The sequence below is a fragment of the Notamacropus eugenii genome, chromosome 7 (genome assembly GCF_028372415.1).
Source record: "Notamacropus eugenii isolate mMacEug1 chromosome 7, mMacEug1.pri_v2, whole genome shotgun sequence".
NCBI lineage: Eukaryota > Metazoa > Chordata > Mammalia > Diprotodontia > Macropodidae > Notamacropus > Notamacropus eugenii.
In genome coordinates, this window is record NC_092878.1 from 134,172,525 (window position 1) to 134,195,748 (window position 23,224).

General features: G+C 38.0%; 1 pseudogene; it reads left to right on the forward strand.

Annotated features, from left to right (window-relative positions):
- Window positions 1-19,520: 19,520 nt before the first annotated feature.
- On the forward strand, window positions 19,521-20,115 carry LOC140513193 (chromobox protein homolog 3 pseudogene; annotated as a pseudogene).
- Window positions 20,116-23,224: the final 3,109 nt, after the last annotated feature.

Here is a 23,224-nt window from a genome sequence, read left to right on the forward strand (position 1 = left end):
ACAGAGTCAAATTTATATCAATAAGAAATCCTCTGGAAGTTAACTCGTTAATAGGAGGAAGGAAGGAAGGAAGGAAGGAAGGAAGGAAGGAAGGAAGGAAGGAAGGAAGGAAGGGAAGGAGGGAGGGAGGGAGGAAGAAAGGAAGGGAGGAAGAAAGGAAGGCAGGCAGAAAATAAGTATTTATAAAGGAACTATATATATGTGTGTGTGTGTATGTATGTATATTTAATTACATTGGAACTATGTGTTATGTTCCTATAATAGCCCTTTGAAAAGTTATTTTTAATTATCAAGTATATTTATTAACAAATATAATCTCATTTAAGCATCAAAACTACTCTGCAATGTGAGTGCTATTATGATGTGATCTCTATGTTAGAGTTGAGGCAACTAGGTAAAATGGAAGTTAACTGATTTATTTGGGGGTCACAGAATTGGTATCTGAATCCAGATTTGAACTCAGGTCCTTCTGACTAAATTCAAAGATTCACTGTGCCACAAACTGCCTTGATAAAATCGTTGTTCTTTTCTAGGTCTGTGAAGTATTTTTCTTAAAATTAAAAAAGAACACCAATTAATTTTCCCTATTCATTTGAATTCTTTCATTTTGTCCTAAATGTATCTTTAAATGAGTAGTCTTATGCTACATCACTGTCAGTAGGGAAAGAAGAAAATGGCAAACACAAACTTACCTGTCCACAAGAAAACTAATGAAAGATACTTTTCATATCTGACAGGGCTCAAGATGCCTGAAGCTAAAGGATATTGAGCAACAAGGCAAGAGATACATTTTCCCAGTTTTTTCCTTTTATAAAATAATTATGCTACTTTGTACATTTATCAACGATGCTTCAAAAGGATTGTTTTTGACTATTTATTTGCTTGTTTTTGTGTCCGAAGAGTTCCATCCAAGGTACAGAAAGAAAGCGTTATCTGTTAACAATATTCCCAAATTTACACTTTCATTTTTTTTTTAGCATGGTAAATAATTTGAGGGAACAAAACATGGAGGAAAGGAATGAGGAAATCACTTCATAGTTGATTGATTGATTTATAGCCTTGTCTGAACTCTGCAAAACATGTATTTGTAGTTTCCCTGAGGCTAGGAATCCATTCCTTTGCACAAGTGGCCATGAGTTCATAAGGTATTGCATAATAAGAACAAAAGGTCCATTAAGTTTGTTCATGTCTTGAATTTTTTATTTAATTCAATTTTACTTCTTCAGTCTCGAGACTCCAAAATCATTCTGTAGGTGCAGAAAATACATTAACATCAATTCAGAGATTCTGTCAGTACAGCCTAGATGTACTGAGATCTAGAAGACAAACCAGAATGAAATAACTAATGTGTGCATTCATGTATATATGTTTTAGCCAACAACATCACTTAATTTATATTCACAAAAAACGGATATCATTGGAAGTTCCAGAAATCCTAGATAAGTGTGCATGTATGCATGCATGCATGCATGTATATATAATATTTGTGTGTACACACCTACACATATACATGCATGTATACACACAGGTATAAACACACATACACATAAACATGTACATATGTGTACATATGTGTAACTATATACACATATGCATGTAGTATACATGTGTATGCATGCATGCTCACATAAGCAGAGACAAATCTAAATAACAGGTTAATGGCATTGAATTAGCCAGTTAACAATTATTTACCTACTTGTGCTAGTCCTATATGAGACATTGAACTTATAGTGACAAAAGTGAAATGATCCCTTTCCTCAGAGGGTTAATAAGTTTAATGGTGGATTTAGCATAGACAACTATACCAGTCCACTTAATTTGATATCGTGCCATGCTCTGATCCATCCATTAAGACCATGTCTTGATTATTCATTCCCTGTGAACAAGGTCTGGCCATCTCTCCAAGTGGGATAATCAGTCTGTCCTGATTGGCTGAGGGTTTTATTTGTGTCCTCTGCAGCATGCAAACAACAAAAACAAACAAATGAAAAACAAAACAGAGAGTTAATTGGAATCAGAGAATTATGCAAGGGACAAGTCATAAGAGAGAAATCCGAGTCTTAACAAGGACCTGCTTGGCTTGAGTTGACCTTAGCAACAGTCTTCTACCCTCCCCCTTGGTTGTAAGATGACCTTGAGAACCTCTGAAAGTCAGAAGATTGGGAACTTTTTCCATAGTATCCTAGTAATATTACTGGAAAGTTTGGGAGCAATATCTGTATTAGGAGCCAAGGACAATCAAGTTGTGGAAAGCAGATTCAGAGATCTTGGACTTCTTACTATAATAAATAATAACAAATAGCCCTTTCTAAAAGTTATTGAAGTCTATCTGACTGATTTCAGTCAATAATCTTATCCTTCAGCAGTATTGCTATAGCCCAGAAAAGATGCAACAATGTTTTGGTAGAGGTACAAGTATCATCTTGACCACAGAAGTAAGGAAGTCACTTCCATTGGGGCACATACATCAAGCCTAAGAGTCCTCTTCCTAGCTCTGGTTAGTAGCCTGTATATCTAATGGACAAGATAGGAAAGGAATTCCCTATCACAAAGGAATAGGTTTCATGACTGTAGTCCCTGCTGATGGATTCAGGAAGTTCTTTCCATGAAAGTGGAGCTGCCAAGATTTCTAGTCCTGGACCTGGTCAGTGACTTACAGACTAAAGGAAGGAATAGTGTCCAGGCTCTGGCTATGTATTACCTATTTAAGTGGTTTTGTTGTATTCTGACAGGAAAGAATGAACCCGAGTCATTAGCAGAAATTTTATTAGGGGTCCATTGATATTTATCACTACCAGAAACCAGTAATGGATATGAATAAGGTCCAGGGGTCGGTGGAATAAGGAACAAAACCTACAGGAAAGAACAGAGAAGGGAGATAGATGAATACCTGGCAAGGAAGTCCCACTCAGGGAATCAGGTAGCATCTGTGGGAAGGAAAAGCTGATGCTCAGGCACCGCCTAAGAGTTAAGAAACAAACATGCTGTTGAGAGACTAGGAGTGATTGCTTCACTGAATAGATTTGGGTAGGATGTACATAGTGTTTTTTAGCTAGGTGGCACAGTGGATAGAGTGCCTAGCTTGGAGTCAAGAAGAATCAGTTCAAATCAGACCTCAGACACTTACTTTCTGTGTAACCCTAGACAAGGTACTTAACCCTGTTTGCCTCAGTTACCTCATCTGTAAAATGATCTGAAGAAGGAAATGGCAAACAACTACAGTATTTTTGCCAAGAAAACCCCAAATGGAGTCATGAAGTGTTGGACCCAATTGAACAACAACAAAAGATGTTACCCCTCCCCAGCCCCAGTGGTGGTGTATTGGAAGGATGGGTGTATTTGGGCTTATGTCCAGATGCAGGAAAGGTGAAGGACAACCCAATGCTCTAACTTTTTGGTCTATCTTGTCAGTCATAGTGTAATGCCAAGACACAAAGTAGGAGATAGTTGCTTATCAGGATATAAACTCAGGGGAAGTCAAAGTCTCAGAGTTAAGCAATCCACCTGGTAAATTTTCACAGCAATAAAACTACCACAAGTCAAAGACAGACAAAGATTACAAAATAGAGACTAAGAAACATAAAATGCTCACACAAAAATGCATATTTTAACTACAAGAATCGATAGTATGGGGGTCTGACATGTCAATGGAAACAGGAGGTGAGATTATCACCCTTCAACCTTAGATATGCTTCATAAACATATACAAAATACATAGTTCAGCATGGGGTAGAGTAAGTTTTAGATGCTGTGCAGATCAAGAACTGTTTCATGTATTTAATCTGTGGGCTGAAAAATAATAAAAATTCTAAGAAGTGGATGTGAGGAGGGAATATATTTCCCACATGATGTACAAATAAAAGGAGTTGGAAATTTATGTGTGAAGAATCACAATAAGTCCAGTTCAACTAGAACGCTGAGTCCCTTAAGAAATTAATGATTGGGGGATGGAGCCCAAATGGTCGAGTAGAAGTTCAGACCTGCTCAACATCTCCCCCCAAAGCCCTTAAAATACCTGCAAAAATGACTCTAAACAAATTCTGGAGCAGCAGAAGCCACACAATGACAGAGAGAAGCTTATTTCCAGCCCAAGAGAGCCTGGAAGGTTAACAGGAAGGATCTATCACACTGGGCTCAGAGCAGAGACCAGAGTTGGCTGTCCTGGCACAGATGAGACTGAAGCAGGTTTCAGGAAACTGAATCACGGGCAGCTGCTGCAGTTTCCAAATTTCTCAGCCCACAAATGCCAAAGACAGCTTCAAAGGTCAGTGAGAAAGTTTTTTCTTCTGGGAGAGAGGAGAGCTTGGTCCTACTCCAGTCCCAGCCCCAAGATGATTGTAATCATGGCTGCTACAGTAGCACCTGCTCCTGGAGCTCTTGGCCTTCAGACTTTGGAAGTTTAGAACAGTTGATCTAGTGGTGGTCTAGGGGTGAAGAGGAGTACTGACATGGAGGAGCTTGTGGTGGCTGTGGAGAGGGAATCTTACTCACAGTTCCAGGGCAGAAATAAAGTGCTTAAAGTTGCTCACAGACCAGAGTGCAGACCAGGAGAGGAGTAAACACCTCTTCCTTGACTATGCCAACTTGGAGGAACTGAAAACCTAGAGGTTCCTAGAGATACCTCAGATAACAGCTGCACAAAACCTTTGAAGTCTGAGGTAGTAAACCCTCCACTTGACAAAGGACTCGGAAGTCAAGTAATTGGTTGGGGAAATGCCCCCAAAGGGGAAAAATAAGATTATAGAAAGTTACATTCTTGGTGAAAAAAGATATTTTCTTCCATTCTTTCTGATGTGGAAGAATAAAGCATACAATCTAGGAAGACCAAAACATACAACTGGAGGAAGACAGCAAGGTCAAGGTTCCTACATCCAAAGCTTCCAAAAATGTATGCAATGGTCTCAGGCCATGGAGGAGCTCAAAAAAGGATATTGAAAATCAAGTAAGAGAGGTGGAGGAAAAATTGGAAAAAGAAATGAGAGTAAAGCCAGAAAATCATGAAAAGCTAGTCAACAGCTTGCTAAAGGGAATCCAAAAGAATGCTGAAGAAAATTAACACCTTTAAAAATAGATTGACTCAAATAGCAAAAGAGGTACAAAAATTCAATGAAGAGAACAGTAGTTTAAAAAGCAGAATTGGCCAAATGGAAAAAGAGGTTCAAAATGTTCACTGAAGAAAATAGTGCTTTAAAACTTAGAATGGAGCAGATGGAAGATAATGACTTTAAAAGAAATCAAGAAATTATGTAACAAAACCAAAAGAATGAAAAAATAGAAGACAATGTGAAATATCTCATAGAAAAAACAAGTGATTTGAAAAGATTATTGGTCTACCTGAAACCATGATCAAAGAAAGAGGATAGACATCATCTTCCAAGAAATTATCAAGAGAAACTTCCCTGATATTCTAGAACCGGAGGGTAAAATGTAAATAAAAAGAATTCACTAATCACTTCCTGAAAGAGATCACAAAAGGAAAACTCCTAGGGTTATTTTAGTCAAGTTCCACAGTTCCCAGGTCAAGGAGAAAATATTACAAGCATTTAGAAAGAAACAATTCAAGTATAGTGGAAATACAATTAGGAAAACACAGGATTTAACAACTTCTACACTAAGGGATCAAAGAGCTTGAAATATGATATTCCACAAGTCAAAGGAGATAGGATTAATATCAAGAATCACTTGCCCAACAAAACTGAATATAATACTTCAAGGGAAAAAATGCAATTTCAATGAAATAGAGGACTTCCAAGGATTCTTGCTGAACAGACCAAAGCTGAGGGGTGGAGCCAATATGATGGAGTAGAAAAAAGTACACACTTTAGCTCTTCCCCCACAGCCCATAAAGTACCTGTAAAGAAAGACTCTCAACAAATTCTAGAGTAGCAGAAGCCACATAAAGACAGAGCGGAGCACATTTCCAGCCCAGGATGTCCTGGAAGGCTGACGGGAAAGGTTTGTCACCCCTGATGTGGAGCAGAGCACAGCCCACCCTTGGCCACGCAACTCTGGGTGGAGCAGGACTGGAGCAAACTTCAGGGGTGACATCCCCCTGGAAGCAGTGGTTCCCAGATCCCTCAACCCACAGGCGCCAAAGGTCGGTGAGAACATTTTCTCAACCTGAGCGAGAAGAGAGCAGAATCTACCCCTGACCCTGGCCTAAGGTAGTGGTGGAGTCTGGGCAGTGCAGGCTTCTGGTGGCAGCAGCAGGCAGGCAGCAGCCGGCATCCATTGTTCCACTGTTCCATTGTTGGAGCACTGAGCATAAAGTCATTCGGGGAATTGAGCAGCTGATCTGAATCTCAGCCCTGAGCATGGTCCTGGGGTGAGCAGGAGCCCTAGGATCCTGCTCTTGACAAAGGATTCAGAAGTCAAGTAACTGATTGGGAAAATGCCCAAAACAGGGAAAAAATATAAGACCATAGAAGGTTACTTCACTGGTGAACAGGTACTTCCTTCCATCCTTTTGGATGAGGAAGAACAAAGCATACTGTCAGAGGAAGTCAAGGCTTCTGCATCCAGTACCTCCAAAATGAATATGCAATGGACCCATGCCATGAAAGAGCTTAAAAAGAGAGTCAGCAGCTTGCTAAAGGAGATCCCCAAAAAGGCTGAGAGAAATAACACATTTAAAAATATGCTAACTCAATTGGAAAAAGAGGTCCAAAAAGCCAACGAGGAGAAGAAGGCTTTAGAAAGCAGAATTAGCCTAATGGAAAAGGAGGTTCAAAAGCTCACTGAAGAAAATAACGGAGTTCAGGGAAGCTAATGACTACATGATAAACCAAGAAGTTGCCAAACAAAAACAAAGGAATGAAAAATTAGAAGATAATGTGATATATCTCATTGGAAAAACAACTGACCTGGAAAATAGATACAGGAGAGAAAATTTAAAAATTATGAGACTACCTGAAATCCATGATCAAAAACAGAGCCTAGACATTATCTTTCATGAAATTATCAAGGAAAACTGCCTTGATATTCTACAACCAAGGGGCAAAATAAATATTGAAAGAATCTACTGATCACCTCTTGAAAGACACCCAAAAAAAGAGAAACTCCTAAGAATATTGTGGGCAAATTTCAGAGTTCCCAGGTCAAGGAGAAAATATTGCAAGCAGCTAGAAAGCAACAATTCAAATTTTGTGGAAATACAATCAGTATAATAGAGGATCTGGCAGCTTCTACATTAAGGGATAGAAGGGCCTCGAACACGATATTCCAGAAGTCAAAGGAACAGGAACTAAAACTAAGAATCACTTACCCAGCAAAACTGAGTATAATACTTCAGGGAAAAAAAATGGTCATTCAATAATGTAGAGGACTTTCAAGCATTCTTGATGAAAAGACCAGAGCTAAATAGAAAATTTGACTTTCAAGCACAAGAATCAAGAGAAGTATGAAAAGGTAAACAGGAAAAAAAAATCATAAAGGACTTTCTAAAGTTGACCTCTTTATATTCCTACATGGAAAGATAATATGTGTAACTCTTGAGACTTTTCTCAGTATTTGGGTAGGTGGAGGGATTATATATACACACACATACACATATATAGACAGAGAGCACAGGTTGAGTTGAATCAGAAGGAATGATATCTATAAAAATAAAATTAAGGAGTGATAGAGGAGTACATTGGGAGGAGAAATGGAGAAATGGAATGGGGCAAGATATCACTCATAAAAGAGATAAGAAAAATCTTTCTCAATGGAGGAGAAAAAGGAGGAAATGAGAGGGGAAAAGTGAAGCTTACTCTCATCACATATGGCTTAAGGGGGGAATAACATGATCACTCAATTTGGTATGAAAATCTAACTTACTCTACAGGAAAGTAGGGGAGAAGGGGACAAGTGGGGTAAGGGGGATGATAGAAGGGAGGGCAAATGGGAGAAAAGAGTAATTAGAAGTAAACACTTTGGGGAAGGGACAAGATCAAATGAGAGAATAGAATAAATGGGGAACAGGGTAGGATGGAGGGCAATATAGTTAGTCTTAGACAACATGGCTATTATGGAAGTTTTGTGCAAAACGACACATATATAGCCTGTATTTTTTTCCTTCTCAGTGGGGATGGGTGGGGAGGGAGGCAGGGAAAGAAGTTGGAACTGAAAGCATTAGAAACGAATGTTGAGGATTGTTATTGCATATAATGGGAAAATGAGAAATCCAGGTAGTGGGGTATAGAAATCTATCTTTCCCTACAGGAAAATAGAGGAGATGGAGATAAATGAAGAGTGGGGTGTTACAGAAGGGAGGGCACATTGAGGGAAAAGGTAATCAGAATGCAAGGTGTTATGGTGTGGGGGGGAGAGGAGAGATCGGGAGAAAAATTGGAATTCAGAATTTTGTGGAAATGAAAGTTGAAATCCAAAAATAAATAAATAAAACCATATTTAAAAAAAAAAAAAAACACAGAAGAGACCAAGGCTGAAGATAAAATATGACTTCCAAATACAAGACTCAAGAGAAACATGAAAAGGTAAACAGGAAAGAGAAGTGATAAGGGACTAATTAAAGTTGAACTTTTTACATTCCAACATGGAATGATGATATTTATTATTCATGAGACCTTTTACAATATTAAGGCAATTAAAGAGAATATGTATATATATATATATATATACATATATATATATGTATATATATATATATATGTATATATATATATGTGTGTGTGCTTGTGTGCGTGTACATATATATATATATATATATACATACACACACACACACACATATATATATATACATATATATGTGTAGGTGTGTATGGGATGTATGTATGTGTATATTATATACGTGTATATTATATGTGTATAAGTATACATATATTATATATGTACATGGGTATGTTTATGCATGTGTGTATATGCATAGTTTGTATGTGCTACGTATATATAGACCTATATAGATACATATATACACATATATAGATATATATTTGTCTACATATAGACACACTTGTCCATATATGTGTATATATAGACATATATATATATATATATAATCGAGAGAGACAGAGAGAGATGTATGTTTACATACATAGCATAGGTTGAGCTTAAAATGAAGAGAGAATACCTAAAAAATAAAATTTTTGAGTGGAATGTATTAGGAGTAAGGGAAAGGAAGCCATGGAACGCAGCAAATCATCTCACATAAATGAGGCAAGGAACAGATTTTACAAAGGAGTGGAAGAGGGGGAAGATGAAAGGGTATAAGTGAGTCTTACTCTCATGGGATTTGGCTAGAGGAGGGAATAACACACTCAATTAGATATGGAAATCTATTTTACCCTGCAGGAAGGCAGGGAAAGGGGATAGGAGAGGGAAGATAATAGCAGGGACAGCAAATTGAGGAAAGGGATAATGAGAAGCAAACACTATTGTGGGACAACAGGACAAGAGATATAATGGAATTAATGGAGGGCAGGATAGGAAGACGGAAATGTGGTAACTATTAAGGAAGTGTTTTACATGGCTGCACGTCTGACATATATTGAATTGCTTGCTTCCTCAATGAGGGTGGGTGGAGAGGGAGAAAGGGAGAGAATATGGAATTAAAAACTTTAGTAATGAGTGTTAAAAATTGTTTTTGCATTGGACAGGGAAATAAGATGTACAGGCAATAGGGTATAGAAGTCTATTTTGCCATATAGGATAATAGAGGGGAGAAGGGTGGAAGAAGGTGGGGTAACAGAAGGGAGGACAGACTGGTGGAAGAGGTGGATGGGGTGCATGCTGTTCTGAGGTAGGGTGTGGGGGAGAGGTGGTTAGAAAATTTTGAATTCAATTTCTTGTGGAAGTGTATGTTGAAAACTGAAATGTATATATATAATACATATATACATATTAAAAATAAAGATGATGAAAAAAGAAGTCAATTATGAATAAAGCTGGAGTCAGATTATGAAGGGCATTTAAGTGGCACATAGAAATATCTGATTTGATCAATATAGAGGTAAAAGGGAGGTTACATGGGCAACCTTTGGAAAACATCCTGGAAAGAGTAGAAATAAGGCAGGGGGATTGGTTAAGAGACCATTAAACTAATCTAGGCAAGGAATGTGAAGGCCAACGCTACGCCAGTGGACATGTGAGTGGAAAGTTTATGCATCCAAGAGCTTTATGGGAGGTAGGATCAATCAGCCTTGGCAAATAATTGTATATACTGGGGTGAAGAACTGGAAGGAGTCCAGAATCACTCTGAATATCTAGGAGCTTGGTGACTAGAAAGATTGCAAGTACAAACTAGATATTATAGAAGGATTTGCAAGTCCCATAATCCCATCAAACTCAATTATTTTATTCATTCTCTGAGCTCCCTCATTCCCCTCAATGTAGCTTAAAAAAAAAAAAAAGAAAAATATTGTATGGTCAATCACATTGCTCATAAGCTTTAGTTCATTTGTGCTCGCTTCTGTCTTTTGTCCATAATTCTTTGTTATTTAAGATTTAAGGTCACTGGAGTTCTATGTGCATACACAAGCTTATCGTCAAAAACTCCCATTTTTTCTCTTCATAAGAAGTAATTCTGTTTCACATCTCCAGTATTTCATTCTCATTTATGTTCTTTATTCTTGTATCAACTTTCCCTGAAGAAGTTGAGTACATGGGATACTGCCTATGCTTTATCTGATAATCTGATCTCCCAAAATTTAGGGTGCATGTGACAGTATGCTTAGCTTTGTTACATTTATAAAATCAAAACAAACAAACAAAAAAACCTCTCAGAGGTAATACTAATTTCTGTCCAAATTTTCCATCAGTTTCTAACCCAGAAACCAATTCTTTCCTTTTAGCAAAAACCAGATTGAAAATCATTTGTCCCTGATGATTTCTCCATTTTTTGAAAGATGAAATAATGATTTAGGGAAATCAATAAATTTTAAGAGAGAGCTCCAATTTTAAAGGTTTAAATCAAATGAATTTTAAGAGAAAGTTTGAACGTTTCCTCATTAAGTGAAATGGAGTTCCGCCTACAAGTCTCTACGTGTAGGTATTCTTCCCCCTGTGACCACTTCAGGTAAAAGCAATGTTCATGTTTTGCCTATTCCTTCCACGTCTTTCTTGTCTGTAATTGTTCGGTTGTTTCAGTAGTGTTCAACTCTTAACGACCCCTTTGGAGTTTTCTTGGTAAAGAAACAATAGCGGGTTTTCATTTCCTTCTCATTTACAGATTTGGAAACTAAGGTAAACAAGGTTAAGTGACGTGCCTAGGGTCACACAGGTATGTGCCTGAAGCCATATATGAACTGAGGTCTTCCTGACTCCAGATCTGGCACTGTGTTCATGGGGCTATGTAGCTGCCCTTTTTCTTATTTTCAAAAAAAAATATTTATTTAATATTTTATTTCTCCAGTTACATGTAAAAGAATTTTTAGCATTTATTTTAAAACTCTGAGTTCTAAATAATACCCCTTCCTCTCTCCCCACCACCCTTCATTCAGAAGGCAAGCAATTCATATAGATTATACATTTGTAGCAATACAAAAACTTTCCATAATGGTCATGTTGTGAAAGAAAATATAGACAAAATCTCAAGAAAAATAAAGAAAGTTTTAAAAAAGTATGCTTCAACCCATATTTAGACACCATTAGTTCTTTCTCTGGGGATGGATAGCATTTTTCATCAAAAGCCATTCCGAGTTGTCTTGGATCATTGTATTGCTGAGAACAGCTAAGTCATTCACTGTTACAATATTACATTTCACCTTGTTTCAATTCATGTAAGGCTTTCCAGGTTTTTCTGAGAGTATCGTGCTCATCATTTCTTAAAGGACAATAGCATTTCTTCACAATCACACAGAAGTTTGTTCAGCCATTCCTGAATTAATGAGCATCCCCTCAATTTCCAATTCTTTGCCATTAAAAAGAGGTGCTATAAATATTTTGTACATATATATGTATGTATATATATATATGTGTGTATACACACGTGTATATGTGTAGGTATATGTATGTGTGTATATATGTATATATGCATGTATATATGTACATACACACACACGAATATCCTTTTCCTTTTTGTTTCTTATCGTTTTTTGAATACAGACCTAGTAGTGGTATTTCTAGGTGAAAAGGCATTCTTGGTTTATAGCTCTTTGGGCATAATTCCAAATTGCTCTCCAATTATATTTAATCTAGTTCAGGTTCAGAGTTTGATACCTCTGATCTAGAGGAAGTCTTCATCCATTTGGTCTTTCTGTGTATTTGGTAAGGACATTTAAGTTGTCTTCTTTATTATTAGATCATTTTTCTTTGTTTTCTTTTTAGTCAATGGAAAATAAATATAGTGGGATCATCATCTGTTTCAGTCAATTATGTCATAGTGAATAGAGGATCCTCATGGATTACCATTTGTAAAAACCTTCCTATTTCCTGTTCTTTAATGATTTTGTAGATTATTACCTGAAAAAAATAGATAGCTCCTTGGAAAGCAAGTATGGAGAGCTTGGTGGTTGTTGATGCTATGTTCTCTCTTAGTTGATTTAAATTCCCCCCTCCTCCACCAAAACTTTCTTATATTTCTATTTTTCAAATACCTGTAATGTCCTCATCACTGGCTTGAATCCAAGACAAGTTTCCTGTATGTCCATTTGTGCTAAGTCAGTTATTTTTCCTGTCTTGGTTCTCCTTATTTCTTTTTGTACCTTTTTAAAAATAAGCATAACCAGGATAGTGATGCTACACTGTCCTTGATAGTGAAAAGAATAGATATAAAGACATTTGCAGACATTTTCCATCTTTCTTTTATTTACTATCTTCCATTTTCATTCTCAAGTGCCCTTGGGATAACTGTGTTTAGTTTAATGTCTCACAAAGCTTCCTTTAAACATCTTTTCCTCTTGCCAAGTATCTTATAAAGCTATACTTCTAATAATCTTATACTTTCCTTCATGATAATGTTTTACAAATAATCTTTCAACATGGCTAGGTAATCAGGTATTTTTCTGACTTCAGAGCCTATTTTAAACTTCTCTGGAATCTTTTTAATGGAAATTCCTGTACAATGAATATGAAATTTTTGTAAAATATCTATTCTGTACATATCATAATTTCTGAGTGCAGTTATTATCTACATCCATTCTTCTATTTATATCATGTTTTTCATCATCAATAACTTGTTTAAATAATTGAAGTCTTGGTTATATTAACTGAAAGCCATGTTTTTTTTTTTCCCACCTGTTCAATGTGTCTTTTAGCTTTGTGCTAATTTTGACATTTTCTTTGAAAAACCTGAATCTACATAGACAGATGATTTCAGGAAGAAGTCTACCTCAATAGCTGGTTGTTACAGTTCTGTTAAAATATAATCAATTTTCCATGATATCATATAGTCATTGCAATGCCTAGCGTTTTCTTTTTGTTCTTTTTGGAAAAAAAAAATGTGATAGATACTCTAGGTGTGGTGACTCACTCCTGTAATCCTTGCTACCAGGAAGCTGAATGTAGTTAAAGCAAATCAAGTGTCTATACTCATTTTATCAGGGAAGTACTGAACCTATAGGACTGTATTTCAGTAGAAAGTCTGGAGAGGGCTAGCCTCACTAGTCAGAAATGAAGACAATCAACACTTTCATGCTGATAAGTAATAGGATTGGCTCTTGCCCTTCTAGACTGGGCAAGAGTAGAAGACCTAGTTTTTGTTTTGTCTTGTTTTGTTTGTAAAGATAGATAGATAGGTGATAAGTGATAGATAGAAACGCAGTTTCTGCATTATTCCTAGTCTTTCTTTATATGTGAACCTACGAGATTGGCCAAAGTGATAAAAAGGGAAAGTGACAAATGTTGGACAGGATGTTGGAAAACTGCGACATTCATTTTTGGTGGAAATGTGAAATGATCCAATTATTTTGGAGAGTAATCTGGAATTAAGCCCCAAAAGTTATTAAACTACCTTTAACATTTGAACCAACAATAACGCTTTCCAAAGATGATTAGGGCAAAACGGAATAATGTATATGTTCTAAAGTTTATAGTATCTCCCTTTGTGGTGACAAAGAATTGGAAAGTGCAGCGATCCCCATCAGTTGGGGCACAATGGCTTCACAAGCTGTGGAAAATGATTGTGATGGAATACTACTGTGCTGTAAGAAACGATGAGCTCAGTGATTCTAGAAAATCATGCAAAGACTTGCATGAAATAATCGAGAGAGAAATGAGAAGAACCAAATACACATAGTAATAGTGATGTTTTAAGAATGAATTTGAGTGAATAACTTATTTTATCTATTCTATGTACTGAAGTTACTGTAGAAAATATGAAGAAACATGCTATTGGCATCCACAGAAAGAACTGATGAATAGAAGTATAGAATAATTTTAAATATATACATGCAGCTATTTGCATATATATAAATATACATACAAACATATATATATGTATCCATATATATGTATATATAGGAGAGAGAGAAAGAGAGAGAGAGAGAGAGAGAGAGAGAGAGAGAGAGAGAGAGAGAGAGAGAGAGAGAAGGGATGAAAAAAAGAAAAAATAAATTAACATGATAATTTTGTGATGTACTTGCAAGGAATAACAAGTCGTACATAGATTTGCAGTTTCATGTACAATCATAGTTTCTATTGTACTATGTTATGAGAATCTTTGCTTTTTATTCCATAAATTAAAAAAAAATGTGATCCTTATTTTCCAACATATTTTTTTCAACTTCATCTATTTCCACATCTACATTATAGTCACAGATTATTACACTACATATTAATTTAATTTGAGGAAACCTAGTTGAGTTCTTTGTGGAATTTCTCTATACTAGCAAGCTCAACAACCAGTATTGGTATATAAGCTGCAACTATTTAGTGGTGGTCTTTTTGGAATTACTTATCTTGAGTAAACCATATAAAATACCCCCATGTCTCCTGAAATTATAGTTCTTCTTAGAATTTAGTTGCATGTTAAAAAAAAATAAAAACAACAACCTTCCCAGTACTTTAATTTTTGTCTCCAGAGAATCTTTGAGCCATTGATGTGTTTAGTTGTTCACTTTGCTCTTTCTTTGGGACATTGTTTTTCTCGTTTTTGTTTTGTTTTGTTTCAGTAAGGATGTCAGTATTAATTAGATTCAGTTCTTTTAGTATTGAATCCAATTTTTGGTCACCAGGCAAGAAGTTCACACTTAGAGTACCAATAGTTGAGTTCAAATTTATACATGGCTTGTAGATGCACCATGGGGAGGGGAAGGTGGGATTTTCACCTTAATGATTGAAAGGTTGAGGGACATTTTGCATATTTATTTTTTTATAGGTCGCAATGGCCAAAGTATTTATCCCCAAGTGGGCAGCCTACTGTTGATTATACTTACATCTTGGATCCTTAGATAGTATTCGCCTGCCAGAACTCTTGAATATTTGAAACTTTTGTAGCATAGTAAAACATATGAGGGCTTGCACTCTACCTTTGAGAATCCAGGATCACGTTTATTCTCTGATGAGGCCCCAACGTAGGACTTGGTGGAGAAAATTGCAATAACATTATCAAAATATAAAGCTACGTTAAAATGGTAAAACACTCTATTAAGCAGTTATGAGGCTAAAGAAACCAGAATAATAACAGAAATCACATAACAGGTAATTGAAAAGACAATGATAATGACAATATTATGCATTTAAGCCTGTCAGATATAGGCAAAACTGTTCTAAAAGGGAAATTTATAACTTAGCAAATATATTAATAAGAAAATAAATTCTTTGAACTGAAAGTGCCTAGGAAACACAACTCAAAATTGAATCTTAACCTTAGTATGGTCTTCGAAGAGAATATGTCTGTACCAGTGCTTATATGTTAGAAAAATAATTTTCATGATTATACATGGGGAAAGTACCTAAATTTGCAATTCATCAAGGTTTTATTCTATCTTGAACTATTGGCTTTTTCCAGAATACCTTAAAAAGCATTTGTGTCTTTCAACTTAAAATTTATAACTAGTTACCTGGTCCCTTTAAAAAAAATGTTGCCCTGATTTGGGGGGAAAAAGTGGAGAAGTGGTGAAAATAATACCTGTTAATTCATTTAAGATAGTCCTGTGAAAACAGCCATCTGGCTTCTTTTCAATAAATAAAGGAAACAAACATTTGCTTTGCAAACAGGCACTATTCATAGCAGTGGAGGCACAAGGAAAAAGCAAACAGCCCCTAATTTCAGGAAGTTTAAAATTGGCTAGACAACCTATAGATAAATAGGCACATATGAGATAAAAAGTAGATCAAAGGTAGCTAGAGAGGAAGAAACTGATGAATTATGAAAGTTCTGAAGAAGGGAACACAAGAGAGTACTCTCTCTCTTTCTCTCTGTCTCATGGTCTCTCTGTCTCTCTTTCTGGAAGGAAAATTTTCCAATTTTTATTTTGCACATAAGGATTCCCTTGTTAGTATGAAGTGATGTTGTGTAAAATTATTAATCTGGATTCCATTTCCTAAATAATTATATTCATACATTTTTTCTAGGCTGAATGTTTTGACATTGACAATTCTGTTTTCATGTGGAATGTCCTCCCAAAGTTATTACCTTTACACAGTTTTAAACCCATATGAATTTTCTTATGTTATATAAGCTATGTTCTCAGGTGGAAGGCTTTTCCCACATTCATTACATTCATATGCTTTTTTCCTCTAGTATATGATGATATTGCTTATGTTCTTGGGTGTGATCAAAGGTCATAAAGGTCAACAAACCATTTGGTGTTCAATAAGATATCCTCACATCCATGACAGCCATACAATTTCTATACAGTGTGAGTTTTCTTAAGTTCTGACTTGTGGCTGAAGGCTGTCTCCAGTTGATTATAGTTATCTCTCCACATTAATCATACTCAGGAAATATATACTCTGAACACATCCTCTTGCATTGTCTTAAGTCTGTATATACACTGAAGTTCTTTCTGTTTCTATTACCTTTGCCATGTTTTTTTTTTTCCACTTTGTTATGGAAAAAGGCATAGTCATTAACTGAAACTTCTACCATCTTTATTAAAGTCCTAGCCTCACGTTCTATCAGGAAGCTTCTTTGAGGTGATTTTTATTGGCTGACACTTTTATCCTCATCCCTCTGTCAGTGTTTAACCTGGCTTCACACTCCCAGGCTTCTTACAATTTTGAAACACAAGAACCATTCCATATGAATATTTTCTGGGATGAATCTTCCATTGGAATACCTACCTTATGTACTGACTCTTTGAGATAGATGGATAGATGGATGGACACATATATACTTACATATAGATACACATATATACATATCTATATCATATATATATGTATATACATATACGTATGTACACACATTCATTATTTCATTCATGTCCACCTGCACACCTGCTTCCTGGACCTTCCTTCCCTGGAATCCAAGGTGCCCCTCCCCTCTCTAATTGGCTGATCACATATGGTTTGGAATCTTTAAGTCCCAGGAACCAGGTGTCCAGAGTTCTCTAGAATCACCTCCCCACACAGCTCCTTCTGACGAGAGGCCAGGTGTCCCTACTCTGTGTGATACACAAAGTTATGCACTTGAAAGTTCACTGATGCCTGGTGAGTTCCTGACACCAGGGGCTAGTTTCTTCTCTTCAGTGCTAACTCCTCGAGAGGAAAGCCAAAGCTCCTACAAGTCAAAGCCAGCAAGTGGTGACCCAGCCTATGCTTGAGAACCACCAAATAGCAGGAGATCTTCAGGAAATGGACTTCCAGTTTCCATTGAGGAAGGAACAGAAGAGATGACCTGAAAGGAGAGGGAAAGGAAATTCTGCCAGTGTTGTGCAGGAAGGAAAGGAAAAGGAACTCCAGCAAGAGAGGGTTAGACTGCTTATGGAGGTCAGAGGTTAAATTTGAGAAGAAAGCACTTAACATTGTAGAGAAATTGAGGAAAATTCAAAGTAGAACAATCTCCATCCAGGCTTGGACAGGTCCACACTGCTTGTGGATTGAAAAAGAAGCAAGATTCAGGGAAATAATAGAGGACAAAGGGGGATCCAGGAGGACTCAGGAATAAAACGTGAAGAAAGAGGTGCACTGGAGAAGGATAAGCAGGTAAAGGACCAGGGATGGGGAGGCAGACTTTGGAAAGGAAGCAGACTGGGAAGGGTGGGAGAACTGATTTGCTCTGCTGGTTTTCCTTAAAGGCAGAGGGCTGTTGTGGTGGTGGTGTTTCTGTTTTACTTTGGTTTCCGAGGGGAGGGTGGGGGGGTTCTCAAGTTATTACAGGTGGTCATTAGCTAGAACAGCTTTAACCATGTGCTTCAGGAGTGTGGAGCCAACACCCCTAGGGGAGAACCTTTTCTTGGTCCCTTTTACTTTGGTAAAGGCTTTTAGCTCAAAGGTTTGGCTTTTGCGTTCTCTCATAACGCAAGGCTGGCTATGGTCTGAGGTTTTTCTCTTCTCTTCTTTATAAACCCACTTCTGAGCTGTGGACTGCGGATTTATTCCTGCAGTGGTCAATGTTATTGGCTTAAGAATTGTTCCCACCTGCTTTGGTTTTGTGTGTGGTTAAACAGGTTGAATTGCACATTTTAATAGCTGGCTTCCTTAGAGTTGAGGAACGTTTACTTCTGTGATTCAGGTGAATTGCTAGCACAATGTAGAATACTTGTATTTGTGTACTAGGGCGTTTGTGTTGTTATATCCCCTTATAGTGTATTTGCATATTGTGTACTTGCTAGTTGTGATGTTATTTTCTCCAAGTGTTCACTTGGGGGGAAGATACAACAGTTCATATTAACAAACCCCCAGAAAGACTGTGCCTAAGGAAGACAATCCAGGCTTGCTGTAGGGCTCCTAGGGAAAGAGGGGCTCATTGGAGGAGCAGGGGTAAATGGATATGAGTCACCGGGAGAATGCCAAGGGAGGACTGCAGCACGTGGGCAGCTAAGGGGGCTTGGACAGGAAGGAGTTGCCTGTCCTCTTGAAAAAGAGGGGAGCCACAGCAGCTTCATCCAGGAGAGCAGGGAGGGGTTGGTTGTAGATGGAGATTCCTGGCTCTGTCCCCAAGGGGGAAGGACAGAGATGCCTGAGGGCTTCCCAGGACAGATCCGCATCTCCCCTGCCAAGGGAACAGAGAGGGGTAGGAGGACACAGGGAGTGCGAGGAATAGGGTGGGGGAAAGGCAGAGAGGAGGAGAGAGGAAGGCTGGAGAGGGGCAGGTAGAGGAGGGAGAAATACAAAGCAGGGCAGAAAGGACAAAAGGAAGGAAGGAGGGAGGGAGGAGAGAAACTGCGATAGTAGGGGAAGGAGTAAGGAGAGAAGATGGGGAAGAGTAAGAGGAAGGAAAGGGATGCCCCATTTCTTAAAGAAAGCCTGGAAGTATAAGAAGCTGATGGTAGGAGGGAGAGAATTCCAAGCATGAAGGCCAACCAGTGCAAAAACAAGGAGAGGGCTGTATGAGAACTCCAAGTATTCCAGCATGGCTGGACCATGGAGTATATGAAGGGAAAGAAATGTGTTAAAATATCTGAAAGTTAAGAAAGGGCCAGGTTGACCATGCTCAGCAGCGGCAGTGGTAGCAGCAGCGTCCTGGACCCAGAGCGGTGGTGAATAAAAGCTCTGCAAGCCTGCAATAAAAAATGGCCTCCAATAAAACTACATGGCAAAAGATGGGAAAGAAGCAGAATGGCAAGAGTAAGAAAGCGGAGGAAGCAGAACCCCAGGAGTTTGTGGTGGAGAAGGTGCTGGACAGAGAGTGGTGAACGGGGAAGTGGAATATTTCTTAAAATGGAAAGGCTTTACAGATGCCGACAACACATGGGAACCTGAGGAAAACTTGGATTGTCCAGAGTTAATTGAAGCATTTCTGAATTTTCAGAAGGCTGGTAAAGAAAAAGATGGAGACAAGAGAAAGTCTTTGTCTGACAGCGAGTCAGATGATAGCAAGTCGAAGAAGAAGCTTGAGTGGGCTAACAAGCCACGGGGCTTTGCTGGGGGCCTTGACCCAGAGAGAATCATTGGTGCTAGGGACAGCAGTGGAGAGCTGACGTTTCTCATGAAATGGAAAGATTCCCATGAGGCTGATTTGGTGTTGGCCAAAGAAGCAAACATGAAATATCCTCAGATAGACATCGCCTTTTATGAGGAGCGACTGACCTGGCACTCCTGTCCTGAAGATGAAGCACAATAATTTATGTTGCTTTAAAAAAAAATAGATAGATAGATAGATAGATAGATAGATAGATAGATAGATAGATAGATAGATATAGATAGATAGATATAGATATACATACACACGTACATATATATATATATGTGTATATATATATATGTATTATAAAATCTGGATACCAATTCCATTCTTTAATTTGTTAGCAGTGTGAGCACCATCTACATCTAATGAGAGCTGAGTTGGGTAGGTTTTAAAGTAGGTTTTTGTTTTTGTTTTTTTGTTTGGGCTGGTTTTTATTTTGCATCAGCAGCACTGGTAACTGAACAAGTAAATACAAGCTTTCTGCATTTACTTAACATTTATCACAGAAGAGAGTATTTGATATGGAATTATTAACTTCCTCCACAGTGGAGAAAAACTTTTATAAATACTGATTAATACCTTCTGCAGTCACTACTCTGAATCCTAAGAAATGTTTAGCCCCCACGTATGCCTAAGGTTAGCTGTCTGAGACAATGTTGTGTCCATGTAGAATTTTGACATTCACTTGAAACCCAACTTACTAATAAAAGCTACATTTTACACCTAGAGGTAAATCTCTTGAAAGGTTGCTGCCAGCAGCCATTTCCCAGTATTGCTCACTTCTGGGGAGCCAAAGAGCCCGTTTCTCCCAAGTGGCAGAAAACGTGCTGCCTTCATTTTTCCAAACACTAACTTCTTTTTGAACTGAAGAGAATGATTTTATAGGCACTTTGCAGTCTTGCTGGAGTGTTCACAGTTGTGTAGTGCTCAGTGTCAGGGCCCTATTAAAGTGATGGTGAACATTCTCTGGATGAAAAGGACAGCTCCACATTTATTATCCAAAAGGGATACTCTCCCCAAAGCCTGGCTGGACTAGAGTGCAGCCTGCCAGGACTTGTGGAAGGGTAGCCATGTTGTTGGCAGGACCCCGCTATGGGTCCAGCACCTCAATCCTTGATGTTGCCCAATCCTAGGTTAGAAATGTTCATGGGTAAATGCTGCCAGGACTTCTTTGAACATTTACCTAAAATGTTAAAATAGAACTGTTTTGGCCTTGATTTTTAAAAAGAGAAAACTTGGACTTCCTGCTTTGGAAAGTAGGGGTGTCCCATCTTATTTTACTAACCAAAGGGTCCTCTCTTAATCATGTAATAACATCCCCATCTGCCGGAACGTACATATTTTGCCCAAAGGGCAGGCATGGGGGGGGGCGGGGAGGTAGGGATGGGTGTTTTCCTAACTATGGGCATAAATGGGGAAGCAGATGTACCATGTTAGGTAGTCTTCTATACTCTTGATGTGCATATTTTTCCTTCTTTATCACAACCCATCCCTTCAATGTAGGACCAGCCTTTTGAGTATTTGGGTCACTTGGCTCCATGGGAGTCAGGCAAAAAAAAAATAACTTTGTAGTCATTGGAATGTTATACAATTGTATATTGTTTACTTTATTGTAAATACTGGTGAACAGTGGTCAATAAATAGTTCTATATTCTTCCTTTTTTAAAAAAAAAGTCCCAGGTTGTGAAGAATTTTAAATGCCAAAGAGAGGAGACAATACTTACTGCAGCTACAGCTTGATGGTGTTTTGTAGATAACACACAGGAAGCACTGGTTCACACTTGATCTGATCAGACAGGCAGACAGCTTCAGAGGGGTTAATAATCAGCTTTATTCTATCTAGTCTTCTCAAAGAGTTGTAGGAGAACCACTTCCTACAGCATTCTCTAATCTCTACCCTGGAAGGGGCCTATGTCTCCATCGGTTCAATCAAGAAAGGCATACTTGTGCACTCCCCTAAATCCTCTCAAGACTCAATGGGGGCCAGGTGAGGCACATAAACTATGGATTTTCCCCCTCACTGCTTTATAGGACAACAGACAAGGAATTCTGCCAACATTAAACTCACATGTCATCATTCTGTGCAAGCATAGTAAATGTCACATTAGGTCACCCATTATCTTATGGCACAGCCTCAGTGGAACTGTCTGGCACTATGATTCTAAGAACTACTATCTAGAATCCTTGCAACTACTCTAGGTGTTATCAAACACCTAGACATTAGACATTCCCATGTCTAAGAATACTGAGGAACTAACAGTAAGAAGGATAACAAAATCCTCCTTATATACAGATGCATAAATTCCTTAAAAAATAAGGGGCTGAAAATGGTAACTGCTAATTCATTTAGAGAGTCTCATGAAAACAACCCTCTCAATCAATAAAGCAACCAACATGTATTAAGTATTTAATCTGTAGTAGGAACGGTGCAAGGAACTGGAGAAAATTACCAAGAAAAGAGATGATTCTAAAAATTGGGCAGTAAAATTTATTGGGCTGATGGGAATGTAAGGTTAGGGACCCAACATTCCAAAACTCAACTAACGATAATAATAGTAATAATGGTGGTTGTTGTTGTTTAGTCCTTTTCAAGCCTGTCTAACCCCTTTCGGAGTTTTCTTGACAAAGACACTAGAGTGATTTGCCATTTCCTTCTCTAGCTCATTTTACAGATGAAATAAGCAAGGTTAAGTGACTTTCCCTGGGTTACTTAGCTGGCAAATGTCTGAGGTCAGATTTGAGCTCAGGAAGGTAGGATGGATGGAGTGTGTAGGTGCAGAAAAGCCTTCCCTCACCCATCACTCCTACTGTACCATAAGATATCCCATAAATATGATACTTTCTCTTGAAAAATATTTGTATTTAAATCTGAGCCTCAGAAATTGGTCTCATTCAAAGTCAGTGTAAGTTGCCACACAAGAAATTCCAGCTGTGGGGATCTGGGTCACAGATGATGTGTAGGATGCACCTGTGACTGGAAATGGGAGACTGGTAGCACAGCCTGATTGATAAGGTATTCCTGGGGGATCACCTCTTTAATACTAGGATCATAACCATCTGTGACTGGTCTTTTCACTGGTCAGGTGGCTAGGAATGTAAGCCAGAGGTCATGGGGGGAGAAATGTTTGGGGGGGTTCTTTTTGTCTTCCTTAGGACCCTGCATCTCACTGTCCTGAGTTTTATCGCCTACGTCCCTAATAGCTCTCATTTCATCATGGGTCCAGGGAGATGACTTCTGAGGTTTTTTCCCCTAGTCAGACATCTCATTTT